This window comes from Macaca nemestrina, chromosome 11, assembly GCF_043159975.1.
Source record: "Macaca nemestrina isolate mMacNem1 chromosome 11, mMacNem.hap1, whole genome shotgun sequence".
NCBI classification, from domain to species: Eukaryota; Metazoa; Chordata; class Mammalia; order Primates; family Cercopithecidae; genus Macaca; species Macaca nemestrina.
In genome coordinates, this window is record NC_092135.1 from 18,546,115 (window position 1) to 18,564,426 (window position 18,312).

General features: G+C 40.9%; 1 protein-coding gene and 1 non-coding gene across 4 annotated transcripts in view; one reads left to right on the top strand and one right to left on the bottom strand.

Annotated features, from left to right (window-relative positions):
* LOC105492540 (NCK associated protein 5) overlaps positions 1 to 18,312 on the bottom strand; it is an 891,224-nt gene that overhangs the window by 661,958 nt on the left and 210,954 nt on the right. The window lies entirely within an intron of this gene.
* On the top strand, positions 301 to 406 carry LOC112428609 (U6 spliceosomal RNA). The gene has a single exon (XR_003020647.1). It is a non-coding gene; the product is annotated as a U6 spliceosomal RNA (small nuclear RNA).

Here is an 18,312-nt window from a genome sequence, read left to right on the forward strand (position 1 = left end):
ACATTTCTACAGCTACTATCCACATTAGCCACACTCTGTCACCTTGTCCACCACCACTGAATTACTAGCAGAATTGACAGTGGTGGCCATCCAGCATCTTCCTACTTACTTTCAACACTTTCCATAATCATATCTAAGTCCTTAGAGCCAATCAGACTGCATTGCTGAATGCCATGCAAGAGAAAACTTCTCAAATCTCCTTTGCCAACATTTCTATATCATGTTTATTTTGCTCACCTACATAGTGAGGGACTGTACTGGGTGTTGTGTAGAAATGAAAGTGATTAACACACAAGGAAGGTGCTTGTTTCAGCTGCACATGTACTAAAACTGGAATGCTACAGAGAAGATTCGGATGGCCCTGGGCAAGGATGACACCCAAGTTTGTGAAGCACTCCATATAGAAGGGAAAAAATTAAAGACACAAGGGAGGACTTTGCAACCTCCTACGTACATACACAGATTTAGTAGAAGGCGCTGTGGTAAGGGCTGTAGGAGGGACTCAATTTGCTATCAGAAGAAAAGGCAAGGGAAGAAGGCCATTAGAAATCTGTTGAGAGATGGTTTATTTCAATGGTTATGTGTGTGGACGCTGGAGCCATCCTGCTTGGATTCAAAGGGTGGCTCTGTGACTTAATGGTCATTTGACCTTGACCAAGTCTCTCAGTCACTTTGTGTCTCAGGTTTCTCTTCTGTAAAATGGGGATAATAATAATAATTCCTGTTTCATAGGGCTTTTAAGAGGATCATGTGAATGAATACATATAAAGCTGGTGCTGTCGTATTAGACATGTCTTTCGAAAGCTGAATTGGAAGTTCTAACGGCGGTGGTAAAGTATCTGTCATGGAGGGCATGCCATGTGACAGATGCTAGCCTGGGCACTCTTATGTTCATAATCTTATTTAATTGAACCTTCCGAGCAAATAGATATTATCACCCAGATTTTAAAAGCTATGGATCACCAGAGTTGAATACGTTGTCTGACATTTCATAGGTGGCCAGTGGCAAAGTGGAGATTCAAGACCATGACTGTCCAGCTCCCAAGTTCATGCTCCTTCTGTCCCTCAGCACTACCTTTGAACATTCCTCTGTATCTACATATAAAAAGAATTTCCTTTTATTGAGTATATGTAGATTGGGCTTGGTTATCAAGCTGTTCTGCAGTCATAACTACCCCTTGAAGGAGGCTGCTGCCCGTTTTAAAGGTGGAATCGCAGTAATGAAGCATGTGGAGCAGCAGATGCCTTACCAGAAAATAATTAGCAAAATTCCTGAATTAGGGTGCCCCTCACACTGCTGCAGTGCAGAAAACAGTGAACTGATTGATGTTAGATTTTTTATCTTGGTAAGAAGGAGCAGGTCAGCTCCTTTACAGCATGTGGCTGAGCTGGGTCTCTACTGTGAATCAAAGAGAATAGAAAGCCAAACACAGGTCCATTTACTTGAGGTCATTCACTACCTTCTATAATAATGACATACCTTTGCTGAGTGCTAACTGTGTGATATTCATTGCACTAAGTGTTTTGCATAAAATGTCTTAAGTTTCATATGGCCCAATGGTGCAAGCACGTTGTCATTCCCATTTTATAAGTGCCCAGGTCTAGACACGGAGCACTAAAGTAACCTGCCCAACCCTTCCTGGTATCCATGGAATGTCTCAGTGGTACTGGGATACAAATGTAGGTACTCTACTTTCTGAGATATAATCACTGTGTTATAGTTTCTTACCCCTTTCACTCTTAATCAAAGCAAAAAAAAAAAAAAACTGACTTGAAACAAGCAAATTGCTACACTTGATAATAGAAATATAAGCCAAATCTGAATTATTAGATTGCTAGTAATTCTTATTTGACTATTAATTGGGTGCTTTAGCTGGGTTGGGTGTACCTTTTCCTTTCCTTTAGTTGGATAATTGCAAGTGAAAATTTTGGATATTATCATTCATGTACAGAGAGAGCTAGAAGTTAGCAATTACACAAATCCCCTTAATCCTGTATGTATTTTACCTGCACTGTAAATCTCCTTCATTTTAAATCTGCCACTTGTTCTATAAAAAATGTATAGACCAAGGAACCACAAAAAAGTTAAATAAAAATTTTTGCCTAATGATATATTGATTGTGCATACATATCTTTACTTTTGCATATTCTATGTTGCCATTAAAAGATCCGTTAAAAGCTGAATTCAAATAATTATTCACTGCTCACATTACTATGATAATCAATTGCCTATTATGAAAATTATTGCCATCTTTAAGAATTGCTTTGCTAAGTGAAGTAATTAGAACTGATATTTTATTTTCTATTTCAGTTCCAAAAATTGATTTTATATGCTAATCAGAGTGTGGAAATTGGGACATAAATTTTATAAACAAAATGAATGGCTAGTCAGGCTTCCTACTTGACACTTTATATAGTGTGTGGTGTTTTTCAAGGCATCTTGCTCTTGAGAACACACTGCTGATTGCTGTATCTGTCAGGACTAGGTAGGAGAAGTTTTTCGTTTTATAGAGTCTTAAGTATCCAAAATTCCAAGAATTAAGAGGTGTGGGCCTTCAATCAGTACAGAGGGTGGAAAACCACATCTTTTGTCCATTAAAATAGCCACTATTTCTTAGAGTCCCAAGAGAAAAGCAGAGGACAGACAGGTACCATTTACCAACTGTCTTGAGTGTGCCTGGTGTTAAACTCCTGACATATATGTTTTTTCTGTTCCTCATCGTTATCTGCCTAGGTAGTTTATAAGGAAGCAGACTCAGACTAGGAATTTAATTTGTGATCACACACCCAGTAAGCGGCTAAGTTGGGAATTAATCCCGGTCTGCAGGTTCACAAGACCACACTTGTCCTTTCCTTTAACCAGGCCAAGTGCAGACAGCTGAAGTGAATACATCTCAGCACAAGGATCGAGCTTCATTATGATTTTGCCCTTTGGCACAAATGTCTTGGTAATGTTTCAAAAGAAAGTTAATGCCTTCACTTGGTTTTTAGGTGATGATGAATTGGAGAGGAAGATCCAGGAAACCACAGGTTGAAGATGCATTTGGAAGCAAAAACACAAATAATATTTTCATATATATTACTGGAACTATGAGGTGAAATGAAAGGAAGAACAAATTTGGTAAAATAAAACAAGATGGTAGTCTCAATTCCAGCTCAGCTAATAAGAAAATGGGAAATTCTGAGTAAGTTCCCTATCTGGGTCTGAAACAGCTCATTTTTTAAATGAAGGGTTAAGCTCTTTAGGTAAGAGTTTCTCTTTTTGCTACACTGGTGGCTGATAAAGTTTATTTCATCTCTAAAAGTGACAGGGAGTAGGGCTTCTGTTTGGCAGAGGTACATCCCTACTGGGTCTCACTGCCACAGGAACAGAAGGGGCACTCATTAAATACTGTCACTCTGTTTTGCCCCCATGATCCCAGGTGTCTATTAGAGAGACGTAAGTGACATTTTTATAATAAATACCAAACAATGAATGTTGTCAGATCCTTTAGGGCCTTGGTCATAGATCAACAGACTTCCTATGGCCATAGCTAGAACTCAGGCCTCTTTCCACTTTGCTTTCTGATCCCCCACTCTCCTTCATTTTATTATCATAAAGAACACAACTTACTAATATGCCAGTAGGGCAGACAATTTTAATTTTTCACATAGTATATGGACCCACACTCAGCATACCTGGGTTTAAATCCAGCTGCTGCTATTGTGTAGCTGAACTTCTTGAACTTCCTCTAAACTTTTCTGGCCTTGGAGTCCTCATTGGTTTGAGATTTCTCATGTCCTTCATGCTCCCAATTCAGGACAACTTGAGATGCAGGCTTACAGAAGCAGTTAACTACTAAGCTGGGGTTCTGCATTAATGCTCTGCTAAATGTCTGTGCTATAGGGATGAGTTCTAATCAGACTGACATAGAAAGAATTTCCCTCCTTATTATGGGGTAAAATTCATACATTACCCCCAGTACTTTAGAATGGGGTTATATTTGGAGATAGGATCTTTAAAGAGCTAATAATGTTCAGATAGGGTGCGTAGGGTGGGCCCTAATCCAATATGACTGGTATCCTTGTAGAAGAAAAGATTAGAACATTACCAGAGAGAGACAAGTGGATGCACAGAAAGACGACCACATGAACACACAGCAAGAAGGTGGCCATCTGCAGCCAAGGAGAGGGGTTGCAGAAGAAGCCAATCTTGCCTACACGTTGATCTCAACCTTCTAGCTTTCAGAATTGTAAGAAAATGAATTCCTGTTCTTTAAGCCACTCATTCTGTGGCACTTTGTTATGGCAGCCCTAGCAAACAAATATGCTCATTATACCAATAATCAACTTCCTTGGATAGAATGGACCATTCTTAGGATGAATTTCATGCTGTAGCAGGAAATGCATATGTTTAAACAATTTTGCCCCCAAAGTTAACAAACACTATATAATATGGGCTATACTCAGATATCTAAATATTTTATTCCTTCAAGTACAAACATTTGAATCAAATATTCAAAAAGTCTAGATTTTAATATTAGCAAGTAATAGATTCTTGGAATATTTAAAGAGCATGATTGAAGGATAAGCTGAATTATATGGGCTTATTGCATTTTTTGTTTGTTGAAATCAAATATTTGAATTTAATAATTTGGTTAAGAAAATATATAGCAAGTTACCATCACAGACATTTGGTTTTTAATGCTGTGAGGCAGTGGAGTGAAATTCTATCTATAGAGTAATGGCAACATGCTATTCTCTAAGGCTCCCAACAAATGTTCAAAGATGCAGAGTTCCTATAAAAACATACCAGTTCTAAATGCACACAAATGATTCTGTCATTGCATTCTAACTTCTTAGTAACAGAATGTAGTAAGTAAGCATTCAGAGCCTAAGGTCTTTACTCACATACTAGGAAACTGAATCATGCACCCCCATCTTATAGCACAGCCTTCATTCTGAAAGATTAAATCCTATTGCACCATCATTAATCAATTCTTCTCATAGTATTCCAGCAAAAATAATACAATGCGTATCAGGTTCTTTTTTGGTACATAAGAAGACAGGCATAGCTGATTTGCTAAGGCAGGAGGCCTGTTATATGGTGTCATCAAGACTAAAACTACCAAGTATTTTGTGTTTTAGTCCGAAAAGATTTATTTTCTCTTTCCAAGAGAATGTGCTATGACATATATGCTTTCTTTAAAATACAAGGCCATGGCCAGGCATGGTGACTGATGCCTGTAATCCTAGCACTTTGGGAGGTCAAGGCAGGCAGATCACTTGATGTCAGGAGTTTGAGACCAGCCTGGGCAACATGGTGAAACCCTACCTTTAAAAAAAATATACAAAAAGTAGCTGGGCATTTAGGTGCTCACCTGTAATCTTAGGTACTCAGGAGGCTGAGGAAGGAGAATTGCTTGAACCTGGGAGGTGGAGGCTGCAGTGAGCCAAGATCTTACCACTGCACTCCAGCCTATGTGACAGAGTGAGACTCCATCTCAAAAAAATAAATAAATAAAAATAAAATACAAGGTCACTTTCCCATTTCTATGATCCTGCCTTATGATCAGTTACATGCAGGGAAAAATTAAAGAAATTTCAACAGAATTAATATAATCTGAATTATTTTGAATTTATCAATTTTCCTTGTTTCTCTCTCTAATAGAGAGAGAATATTTCTTATGTCTCTCAGCAATAGAGAGAAACGAGAAGTTGTGTACATTTTAAAAAATGAGTGTGTCAGAAGAAAGAATCTCCTAGAAATAATGAGAAGTTTATGGAACTTTTTCTCTTTTGATCTTTAAAAAGAACACAAGGCTAAGTCACTGGGATAAAAAAAATTCTATGAAACAGGTCCTCTGGCCTGTGAATCCATGGCTGCAGGCTATTTTTAACAAAGCATACACACTGTATAGGTTGCTTTGGTCTTTGAAGGTCTTTCAAGGATGAAATAATTCCATGACTTTTGACATTTGAGAATCTTTATGGGTGTGAAAGGGAACTAATTGAACAAGTGGGCTAAGCTGCCAGGAACAGAGATGGAGTAGCCATATTTTAACCAAGCATCGTAATATGCTCAGTGGCAGCCATTAATTTATTTCTGCCAAGACAGATGGCCTTCTCCTTGATACCAATGGGGAAAAAATAATTAAGAAAATCTAGAGCCAGAATGGAAAAGATAGGCTGTCTTTTGACAAGGTGATTCTTCAGTTTGCAATTAACAACTGATAAAGTACTACGCATGTTAACTTTGGGGAAGAAAAGCTAGTCATTTGAAATACTAATCTCACTTTCTTTTCAAGCTATCTTTCACTGGTATCTGCCCTTTCTGTCCCATCCTGCAAGTAGGCCATACATTTTACAGAAAACAATTTAAAAGAATGTCAGTAGATATCAGCTATAATTCTAGAAACTTCTGCGTGGTCTTTGGTTTTACATATATGGTTTCAGAAGCAAATCCAGTGGGCATTGCTAACAGTCACACGGTTTGGCTTCTGGGTGTTAGAAAGTAAACCTCCACTCCTGTGCCCTACAGACACTCTCTTCACTGGAATTCTCAAAATACAAGATCCCTGGCCAGCAAATTATTATGTTTTTAAAATTATACTAACTGCCATACATATCAAGGACGGCTTTTCATGGGGCAAAAGGGAATCATTTAAGAATTCCATCAGATCACAGCAGTAGCAAGTTATTCACACCTACCTTGAGTTGACTAGCAATTTTTTTGTAGCTTGGAGGTAACTGGCTTTTTGTTGAAATTGAGAATAATAAATTCTAGCTCTTACTACAGTAATGAAAATCAGCTCTTGGTCCCTTCATCTTGAAGAATGTGCAGAGAACTAATTTCCCCTCAGAGGTCCTTTGCTCTGGACAGACTAAGTTTTACCAAAAGAACACATGGTATTTCAAACATTGGAAGACTTAGCCTTCTTTTCTTCTTCCTCTCTTTTCATTCCACAAATATTTATTAAGACTTCATTTTGCCTTAAGTTGGATCCTCTGTAATTGCCATAATATTCTATTATTTTGACTTACAACAATGGCTCTGGATACCCCTTGACAATGCATAAGAAAGAGGAGATGAGTAAGATACACGACCTATCTGTAAAGATCTTATAAACAAGTTGACGAGCCAACAGTGAGGTAACAAGAATATAACAAGTGAGTGTTGTATAAGAATATACAAGAGTGAGGTAACAAGACCTATAACAAGAATCCTTGGTGAACCTAACTTGAGTGGCATTAAATAATAAAGGTAGTAAGAGTTCAGAGACGGCAAAAATCCCTACTACAAAAGTAAGCAGTGATTTCTTTTTGAATGAAGAGATGAATATAAATCTTAAAAGTACATTTGGAAAACACGACATTCTATCACAGAAGCATTCCATTCCTCATGCTTATTGCACCTGTGTTTTCTTCCTTACCTCAGCAGCCAGCGGACATCCTCAGAAGTAATATTGTTTCCACACTTCTCATGCAACATTGTGAAAATGGTTTTCCTTAGATACCATTCTAGTCACCTGCTTCATACAAACCACTCTAGCTGTTCATACATCTTTTCAATCAGATTATAATATTTACCTATGACCTTGTTTTAACTGTTGTCAATTCAATTAATTCCATTTACCTATGAATGAAATCACTAAGACCATTAGATCAAATGGATTCCGTGTTATCTTCTACAACCACATTCTTTTACCCCATGGAAAAAAAAAAAAAAAACCCTTATTAGAGTATACATACAGCTATAAAGATGTCAGAATATAGCAACATAAAAATGACCAACTGGGCCAGACCCAGCACCTATCTCTGACTTGTCATTCTGGAGCTGAGCAGATTTTTTCTGTACCCACACACTTGAAGGTCATGACTAATTCCCCTCACTAACAAGAACTCCTTCGGGCAATGCTTCTAAAGGGGATAACGTGGAGTGGGCTCTCTTTCTTAGAGGAACATAGTGATGCTCCATTGGGAAGAGAAATACGTAATTCAAAGAAAACCTTCAGGTAATTTTTATATTTTATTCAATCCATCCTCAGGTCCACACTACTGAAAATCATTACTGTATTGTACATATTTCTTCTTGATATCAAGCTCAGTGAGTACCAAACTAACTTCTCTTATCTATTATCAATCTGTTATCTGAGAATGCATCAAGATAATTCAAGGTTATCCATATTTCACAATACTGGTGTTCAAATGTCCACCCATATTTGCCAACTGTTAAGTAAAGTAATACAGCACCCACCACACTTAACCACTCTAGATTATCCATTTTTTTTTTTTTTTTCTTTTACCGGTATCTCTCCACCCACACTGTAAACTCCTATCTTTCCTGTCTTTACATTTCCAGCACCTGGGACAGAGCCTGGACTTTAAAGTTGTATAGAACCACATTAAATTGCCATTTTTTGCCACTTAACCGTGGTTGCATAGTAGCAATTTCATAAGGTTCAACCTAATAATTGTAAGCCATGACTAATGAATAGAAGAATTTTAAACAGGATCTAAACATTCTTTAGGGCTTCAGGGAAAGGAAATGGGGGAGGGAAGGAAACTAAGATTTCCTGAGATTTTGATGCAGTAGGTCTGGGGTGGGACCCAGGAAGCAGCATTTTAACTAGTATCGCAGATGATCTGATGCAGATGCCCCACAGACCATGTTGTGACAAGTGATGCCTTTAGGGACACAAAGGGAGTAGAATAAGCTTCTGGTCAGTTAGAAGGCAGCAGGAGACAAGGCTACTCCCAACTCCTCCTTTTCATGCAAATCATCTTCATCCCATCCAGAGTAAGCTGTGTGAGCCAGAGTCAGAGAGCCCTGGGCAGTTTGCATGGCTGTCCTTATCAGGTCTTATACTAGTATGCTTTTTTTCCAGAGGTATTTTGTTCTTTGGAAAGTCCCTAGCAGCTTTGTGCCTGCCACTCAACAATACCCCCTCCAGCCACCATCTGCACTGTGTATATGCAAGGTGGAATCATTCAGCTCTTGCATTCCCAACTATTCCTCGTTTAGGAAAAGGGTTCTCTAATGTGCTCAGAGACAAAAGCACCCAGAGGTCACTGTGTTCTTTGTTCAAGTGGCTGCAATGTCTGAAAACACAAGGGACTTCTTGACAGATTTCACAGTGTTGTGATTAATTAGTGCCCATACTTGACAGGCTAGGAGGTCACCAGAATGGTCCCTGCAGGATGGTGCAACATCTCTCCATGTCAGAGCAGTGAGGGACAGGTGGATGATGATTTCCACAACTAGATGGGAGGTAGTGTAGAGTGGGCTGCAGCTGCAGGCTCATCAGATCTCAACTCGCTTGATCCCACCTTCTAAGGTATACTAAAGGTGAAGGCTTATTCATTGAAAATCAGCAACGCAAATCCTCCAAGGCAACGCATCACAGATTGTGTGATGCACTGAAGGACATGCTGTGTTAATGACTGCATTTGTTACAATTTGCACAGTGCATCCTGCTAGGCAGCGCTCATAAGGGACAGCACATTAAACTTATCATGTTATGTCACTGAACATATGCAGTGAGATGAAGTATCAGCACACTATTCATTGCGTATGTTTCCGAGGGTTTCCAGATTAATAGCTATCTTGAAGAATATTAAAAAAAATCATAGGTTTCATGTACACATATACATGAAAGTAAGAAACATGTTAGTAGCAAAAAATGACAAATACATTGCCTACAAAAAGAAACACATGTATCTGCACGTTTAAAAAAAAAGGATAATAAAACCTGTGCTCAGAGCAGAGGATTATCACAGAGGCCGACAGTATAAGGAAAATGTAAAAGGATAGAAATAAAAAAAAATTCTAGTCTTTGAAAAATTTTATTGTTTATGTCTAAAACTGAGATGGGACTATCAAAATCTGAATTTCATCCATCCATGCATCCATCCATCCATTCAACCATCCATCCATTTACCCACCCAATAAATATTGATTGAATGCAAACTATGTTCAGATACTGCGACAGACAGGATGTAATCATACGTAAATGACATCTTAAGTTCTCTGAACTCATGGAGCTTAAATTCTACTGTGGGAGTCAGACCCAAACATACAAGTTTAAATCTGAATTCATGTAGCCATAAGCAGTGGTATAAATGCTGAACAAGCTTGGGAGTTGGAAGCATGCGATTTGTAGCTTTTGCCATAGTGTAAGTGCACCCACCCTGGACAATTTCAGTCTAACAATGTGATGTCATTGGATGAGGAGTTAGAAAAAGATGTGTACAGTTAACTCTCTGGAGCAGTATGAGTCAGCCCCAGCTCACCCTTGGACGTGATGTGAAGAAGCAAAGTTGGATAAGGGGCCAGAGACTGCAGGGAATGGTGGCTCTTTTAGGCAGGTGTCAGTCATTCTTTGATTAGTGACATTTGGACAGAGACCTGAATAAAGAGAAAAGGAGTAATAAAAATGTGGCCAGTCGCAGTGACTCATGCCTGTAATCCCGGCACTTTGGGAGGCCGAGATGGGTGGATTGCTTGAGGTCAGGAGTTTAAGACAAGCCTGACCAACATGGTGAAACCCCTGTCTCTACTAAAAATACAAAAATTAGCTAGGCAGTGGTGGCACGTGCCTGTAATCCCAGCTACTTGGGAGGCTGAGGCAAGAGAATCGCTTGAACCTGGGAAGCAGAAGCTGCAGTGAGCTGAGATTGCGCCACTGCACTCCAAACTCGGTGAGAAAGTGAAACTTCATTTCCAAAAAAAAAAAAAAGGAATAATAAAAACGTGAGGCAGGGAGTTGAGGATGGCGGGGAGAAGAGTGAGCACAAAGGCAGCACCGAGCACAGAGGAAGCACTGCACTGCACTACAGCAAAGGTACTCCCTGCAAAAGTGAAAACAGAAACAGGAATGACCAATTAGGGGTGGTTTGCATTCATCTAGGCAAGAAGTGCAAGTGGCTTGATGCAGAGTGGTAGAAGTAGAAGTGATGTGAAATGCTTAGATTTGGGATACATTTGTGAGATAGACTTACTTGAAGTCACCGATGGGTTGGATGTGAAGAGGGCAATTGAGGAGTCAAAGGCAATCTGGAGAAAGACTTAGTTAGCTTTTGCTGATAATATATACCACCATTAGACGCAGTGGGGAAGACCAAAGCAAAACTTTGTGTAGATTAAAATCAAAAGCTCTGTTTGGGTCATTTTAGGTTAGAATTATTGACAGACATGTGGAGATGTCAAGCAGGTAGCAGGATATACAAAAGTCTAAAGGTCAAAGGAAGTCAGGGATGAAGATATATGAAGATATGAATTTGGAAGTCATCCAACTATCGATGATATTAGTGACTATGCCATTAGTGCGTCGTTTGAGGACCAATGCCTTAGAGAATAATGACAGATATTCAGCCTTTAAGGGGCTCCTGGGGAGGAGGCAACCTTTTATAGAAAGAGGTGTGAAGCACTGCCCCAAAATATCTCCTGTTAAGCTCTTCCTGTCTCAGAAGCTACAGACTTTAACAGATACTCCATTTTCACGGCCTGGGAAGTGAGGAGCGCCTCTGCCCGGCCGCCCCATTGTCTGGGAAGTGAAGGGCGCCTCTGCCCGGCTGCCCCATTGTCTGGGAAGTGAAGGGCACCTCTGCCCGGCCGCCCCATTGTCTGAGAAAAGAGAAGCGCCTTTGCCAGGCTGCTGCTGTGCAACCCTCCAAGTGTGAAGTGACAGCCTTGTGTGTGATCTTTCTGCCCTCCCCAAGTTTGCATTTTCAACATTAAAGTTTACTTTTAAATTAAAAAAAAAAAGATACTCCATTTTCATCATAGTCCTGTTAAAATCCATATTAATACTTACTAACAAACTAATAGAGATTTCCCACCTGTCAACCTGACTAGAGAACTGGGTGTGTGATGTTCAGAATATGGAGCAATGGTTCTCAACCCTCGCTACACATTATAATCACCAAGTAGATTTGAAAAATGCTGATACCTGAGACCCATCCCAGTGATTCTAGTTTAATGGTTGTGCAGTGGCAAAAAGCATGGATTTCTTTTAAGGTGTAAACTGGACAAGGGATAGGAAAGGTGGTGATGGAACCAAAGAGTTGAAGGTCTCAATAATGTTGAGGATACTTGCCAAATCATCTAGTAAGACAGGAGTTGTGATCTGCACGTGGGGTGATTTCACTGTGACTTTGAAGGTGGTTCAAGATGTAATATGGGAGTGGAGATGGAGTAGAGCAAAAGATCAATGGCGATAAAGGAAGTGTAGTTACTGAAGGCCAGGGTGTTGGGAAATTCCTAGGAGGTTTGGGGTGTGAGCTATGATAGCAGGAGCAGAGATGGAAGATGACTGAGCCAAAGAACCAGGAGGCAAAGACTTCAGTGACTGAGGAGACAAGAAGAACAATTATTTGAGGACAGCAAGAAGCAGCAGCAGGAAGTGTTTATGCAGGACTGAACCTGAAAGTTTCATATCCAATCAATGAGAGACTTCTGGTAGGTTTCCCTATAAATTATATTCTAAATCTGACAATTTCTCATCACTTCCACCACTCCACCCCACTCTAAGCAACGTTTGCCTCTTACACATCCATGGAGAAGGAATAAAATGGCCCAAATATGGTAGTAGAAAGCAGGGACAATACCAACCTCAAATCCAAGCCATGCATTTGCAGGAATGCAAAGAAGTGGGCAACAACACATCTATTTGAAACAGCTGCAGGGATGCAAAATCTTCAGAATGGGGTCTATATCCAGCGAAAGCTGTTAAGTGGTGTATTCCGAGAAGAGGAGAGATTGATGATGATAGACTGTGAATTTGACAGGATTTTCAGAGGATGAGATGGGATGAGAAATTGGGCCACATACGAGTTTGCTGAGATGTGTGAGATTAAGAGATTTGGGTATTAATGGATTTCCAGCGCTGCTTAAATTTCTAGTGTTAGCTAAGGCAAAACATGTTAGAAAAGATGTGATTTGTCTCACAGCCTCTTAGAGAACCATCCTAGGGTGATGGTCTCAAATATTCTAATTAGCCATATGGTAGCTTCCAGGGCTGCGGGCCCCTCACAGAGCATGGGTTTGCAAAGTGGCCTATGCAAGGAGCACTGGGTGATACGGTCATCAGACTGGGCTACAGCCCTCACGAAACACAAGGATGAGAACTTGTGAATGAATGTGTGTCATCAAGCTCCATCCATGAATAGTGATGCAACAGGAGGGCCTCCTTCCAGTAGAGTGGGAATCACCCTGGTGTGCATTACCGAGTAACACATCCAGTTAATGACACTTGGCTACAGCTTGCTCGCCAGAAGACTTGAGTCATTTTAACAAATGGAAGACTGGGTGAATTTCTGTGAGCTCTGACAAGTACAAACTCTTTTCTTAGGCTCGTTGAGGACTGAGTGTTGCAGTTGCCTCATCACTGTCGTGGGCCCTGCCCTGAAAATGAACATGCTTGTTGAACCAAACATTGACTGCCACATGTGAAATATAAAACAATCTTACTCCCTGATTTGTGAAATTATTTATGTTAAAAGTTCTACAAAGCTATATACATAGAGATAAGGCTGGAAGGAAATACTCCTAAACGTAGTAATGTTATGGATAATGTATTTTTTTCTCTTTATTCTTTTTGGTGCTTTTCTCAGCTTTCTACTATAAGGTCGTAAAACTTTCAAAATTGTGTGGGGGGAGTTAATTATAAAGTACAAATACTCAACCAGGCATGGTGGCTCACATCTGTAATCCCAGCACTTTAGGAGGCCAAGGTGAGCGGATCACCTGAGGTTGGAAGTTCGAGATCAGGCTGACCCACATGGAGAAACCCCATCTCTACTAAGAGTACAAAATTAGCCGGGCAAGGTAGCGCATGCCTGTAATCCCAGCTACTCGGGAGGCTGAGGCAGGAGAATTGCTTGAACCCAGGAGGCGGAGGTTTTGGTGAGCCAAGATTATGCCATTGCATTCCAGCCTGGGTAACAGGAGTGAAACTCCATCTCAATAAAATAAAATAAAATAAAATAATAAAGCATAAATAGTCTACAATGGCATTCAGAAGGAAATCTGGACTGTCCTATGCCACCCATGTTGTTTGGCTGCTGTCCTCTCCCTCCCCGTCCCCGTTTCATTCTGGCCTTCCCTCTGACCTGTATGTGTATTAGGCCTCTCTGGGAGAATTTACCAATTCTTAACAAGTGCCTTTCCCTGAGAATTGCTTTCTGACCTACAAGGCTGGGCCCACAGCACGCACGTGTCATGGCAGCTGTGCCTTCGGACCAAATCAGCTAAACCAGAAGACAGAGTCCTTCTTTTGGCAATTTTAATTTATCACAGAGATTATAATTGGGTTTAAAATACGTGCTTGAACCAAAGTGACAAACCTTGAGCTCTGTGGCCGCTACTTTCTGTGATGGGGCAGGAGACATAGAAAACTGTCTTGCAGAAGGGACGGATGAAAATTAGCAGGCAGAGAGAAAATGGATGTGGAACAGGGATAGCATTCTACCTATGATCCTAAAACCTATTCCCTGTTTTCAGACTTCTCAGAGATGTGCCATTACCCCAACATGCTTGCAGCATTTGCTGAGTGTCTGCCGCTCAAGTTAGCTCCCCTCACCTTAAACCAGAAAGTTCCTGTCTCTCATCCCTTCTCTCCCTGCTTCCACTGCTGAATTAAAAATTTAAAAATTCGGCGGGGGCAGAGCAAGATGGCCGAATAGGAACAGCTCCAGTCTCCAACTCCCAGCGCGAGCGACACAGACCAATGATTTCTGCATTTTCAACTGAGGTACTGGGTTCATCTCACTGGGGAGTGCCGGACGATCAGTGCTGGTCAGCTGCTGCAGCCCGACCAGTGAGAGCTGAAGCAGGGCGAGGCATTGCCTCACCTGGGAAGCGCAAGGGGGAAGGGAATCCCTTTTCCTAGCCAGGGGAACTGAGACACACAACACCTGGAAAATCAGGTAACTCCCACCCCAATACTGTGCTTTAAGCAAACAGGCACACCAGGAGATCATATCCCACACCTGGCCGGGAGGGTCCCACACCCACGGAGCCTCCCTCATTGCTAGCACAGCAGTCTGTGATCTACCTGCAAGGCAGCAGCGAGGCTGGGGGAGGGGCGCCCGCCATTGCTGAGGCTTAAGTAGGTAAACAAAGCTGCTGGGAAGCTCCAGCTGGGTGGAGCTCAAAACAGCTCAAGGAAACCTGCCTGTCTCTGTAGACTCCACCTCTGGGGACAGGGCAATAACAAACACAGCCGAAACCTCTGCAGACGCAAACGACTCTGTCTGACAGCTTTGAAGAGAGCAGTGGATCTCCCAACACGGAGGTTGAGATCTGAGAAGGGACAGACTCCCTGCTCAAGTGGGTCCCTGACCCCTGAGTAGCCTAACTGGGAGACATCCCCCACTAGGGGCAGTCTGACACCCCACACCTCACAGGGTGGAGTACACCCCTGAGAGGAAGCTTCCAAAGCAAGAATCAGACAGGTACACTCGCTGTTCAGAAATATTCTATCTTCTGCAGCCTCTGCTGCTGATACCCAGGCAAACAGGGTCTGGAGTGGACCTCAAGCAATCTCCAACAGACCTACAGCTGAGGGTCCTGACTGTTAGAAGGAAAACTATCAAACAGGAAGGACACCTACACCAAAACCCCATCAGTACATCACCATCATCAAAGACCAGAGGCAGATAAAACCACAAAGATGGGGAAAAAGCAGGGCAGAAAAGCTGGAAATTCAAAAAATAAGAGCGCATCTCCCCCAGCAAAGGAGCGCAGCTCATCGCCAGCAATGGATCAAAGCTGGACGGAGAATGACTTTGACGAGATGAGAGAAGAAGGCTTCAGTCCATCAAATTTCTCAGAGCTAAAGGAGGAATTACGTACCCAGCGCAAAGAAACTAAAAATCTTGAAAAAAAAGTGGAAGAATTGATGGCTAGAGTAATTAATGCAGAGAAGGTCCTAAACGAAATGAAAGAGATGAAAACCATGACACGAGAAATACGTGACAAATGCACAAGCTTCAGTAACTGACTCGATCAACTGGAAGAAAGAGTATCTGCGATTGAGGATCAAATGAATGAAATGAAGCGAGAAGAGAAACCAAAAGAAAAAAGAAGAAAAAGAAATGAACAAAGCCTGCAAGAAGTATGGGATTATGTAAAAAGACCAAATCTACGTCTGATTGGGGTGCCTGAAAGTGAGGGGGAAAATGGAACCAAGTTGGAAAACACTCTTCAGGATATCATCCAGGAGAACTTCCCCAACCTAGTAGGGCAGGCCAACATTCAAATCCAGGAAATACAGAGAACGCCGCAAAGATACTCCTTGAGAAGAGCAACTCCAAGACACATAATTGCCAGATTCACCAAAGTTGAAATGAAGGAAAAAATCTTAAGGGCAGCCAGAGAGAAAGGTCGGGTTACCCACAAAGGGAAGCCCATCAGACTAACAGCAGATCTCTCGGCAGAAACTCTACAAGCCAGAAGAGAGTGGGGGCCAATATTCAACATTCTTAAAGAAAAGAATTTTAAACCCAGAATTTCATATCCAGCCAAACTAAGTTTCATAAGTGAAGGAGAAATAAAATCCTTTACAGATAAGCAAATGCTTAGAGATTTTGTCACCACTAGTCCTGCCTTACAAGAGACCCTGAAGGAAGCACTAAACATGGAAAGGAACAACCGGTACCAGCCATTGCAAAAACATGCCAAAATGTAAAGACCATCGAGGCTAGGAAGCAACTGCATCAACTAACGAGCAAAATAACCAGTTAATATCATAATGGCAGGATCAAGTTCACACATAACAATCTTAACCTTAAATGTAAATGGACTAAATGCTCCAATTAAAAGACACAGACTGGCAAACTGGATAAAGAGTCAAGACCCATCAGTCTGCTGTATTCAGGAGACCCATCTCACACGCAGAGACATACATAGGCTCAAAATAAAGGGATGGAGGAAGATTTACCAAGCAAATGGAGAACAAAAAAAAGCGGGGGTTGCAATACTAGTCTCTGATAAAACAGACTTTAAACCATCAAAGATCAAAAGAGACAAAGATGGCCATTACATAATGGCTAAGGGATCAATTCAACAGGAAGAGATAACTATCCTAAATATATATGCACCCAATACAGGAGCACCCAGATTCATAAAGCAAGTCCTTAGAGACTTACAAAGAGACTTAGACTCCCATACAATAATAATGGGAGACTTCAACACTCCACTGTCAACATTAGACAGATCAATGAGACAGAAAGTTAACAAGGATATCCAGGAATTGAACTCATCTCTGCAGCAAGCAGACCTAATAGACATCTATAGAACTCTCCACCCCAAATCAACAGAATATACATTCTTCTCAGCACCACATCGTACTTACTCCAAAATCAACCACGTAATTGGAAGTAAAGCACTCCTCAGCAAATGTACAAGAACAGAAATTATAACAAACTGTCTCTCAGACCACAGTGCAATCAAACTAGATCTCAGGACTAAGAAACTCAATCAAAACCGCTCAATTACATGGAAACTGAACAACCTGCTCCTGAATGACTACTGGGTACATAACGAAATGAAGGCAGAAATAAAGATGTTCTTTGAAACCAATGAGAACAAAGATACAACATACCAGAATCTCTGGGACACATTTAAAGCAGTGTGTAGAAGGAAATTTATAGCACTAAATGCCCACAAGAGATAGCTGGAAAGATCTAAAATTGACACTCTAACATCGCAATTAAAAGAACTAGAGAAGCAAGAGCAAACACATTCGAAAGCTAGCAGAAGGCAAGAAATAACCAAGATCAGAGCAGAACTGAAGGAGATAGAGACACAAAAACTCTCCAAAAAATCAATGAATCCAGGAAGTTGGTTTTTTGAAAAGATCAACAAAATTGACAGACCCCTAGCAAGACTAATAAAGAAGAAAAGAGAGAAGAATCAAATCGACGCAATTAAAAATGATAAAGGGGATATCACCACCGACCCCACAGAAATACAAACTACCATCAGAGAATACTATAAACACCTCTATGCAAATAAACTGGAAAATCTAGAAGAAATGGATAATTTCCTGGACACTTACACTCTTCCAAGACTAAACCAGGAAGAAGTTGAATCCCTGAATAGACCAATAGCAGGCTCTGAAATTGAGGCAATAATTAATAGCCTACCAACCAAAAAAAGTCCAGGACCAGATGGATTCACAGCTGAATTCTACCAGAGCTACAAGGAGGAGTTGGTACCATTCCTTCTGAAACTATTCCAATCAATAGAAAAAGAGGGAATCCTCCCTAACTCATTTTATGAGGCCAACATCATCCTGATACCAAAGCCTGGCAGAGACACAACAAAAA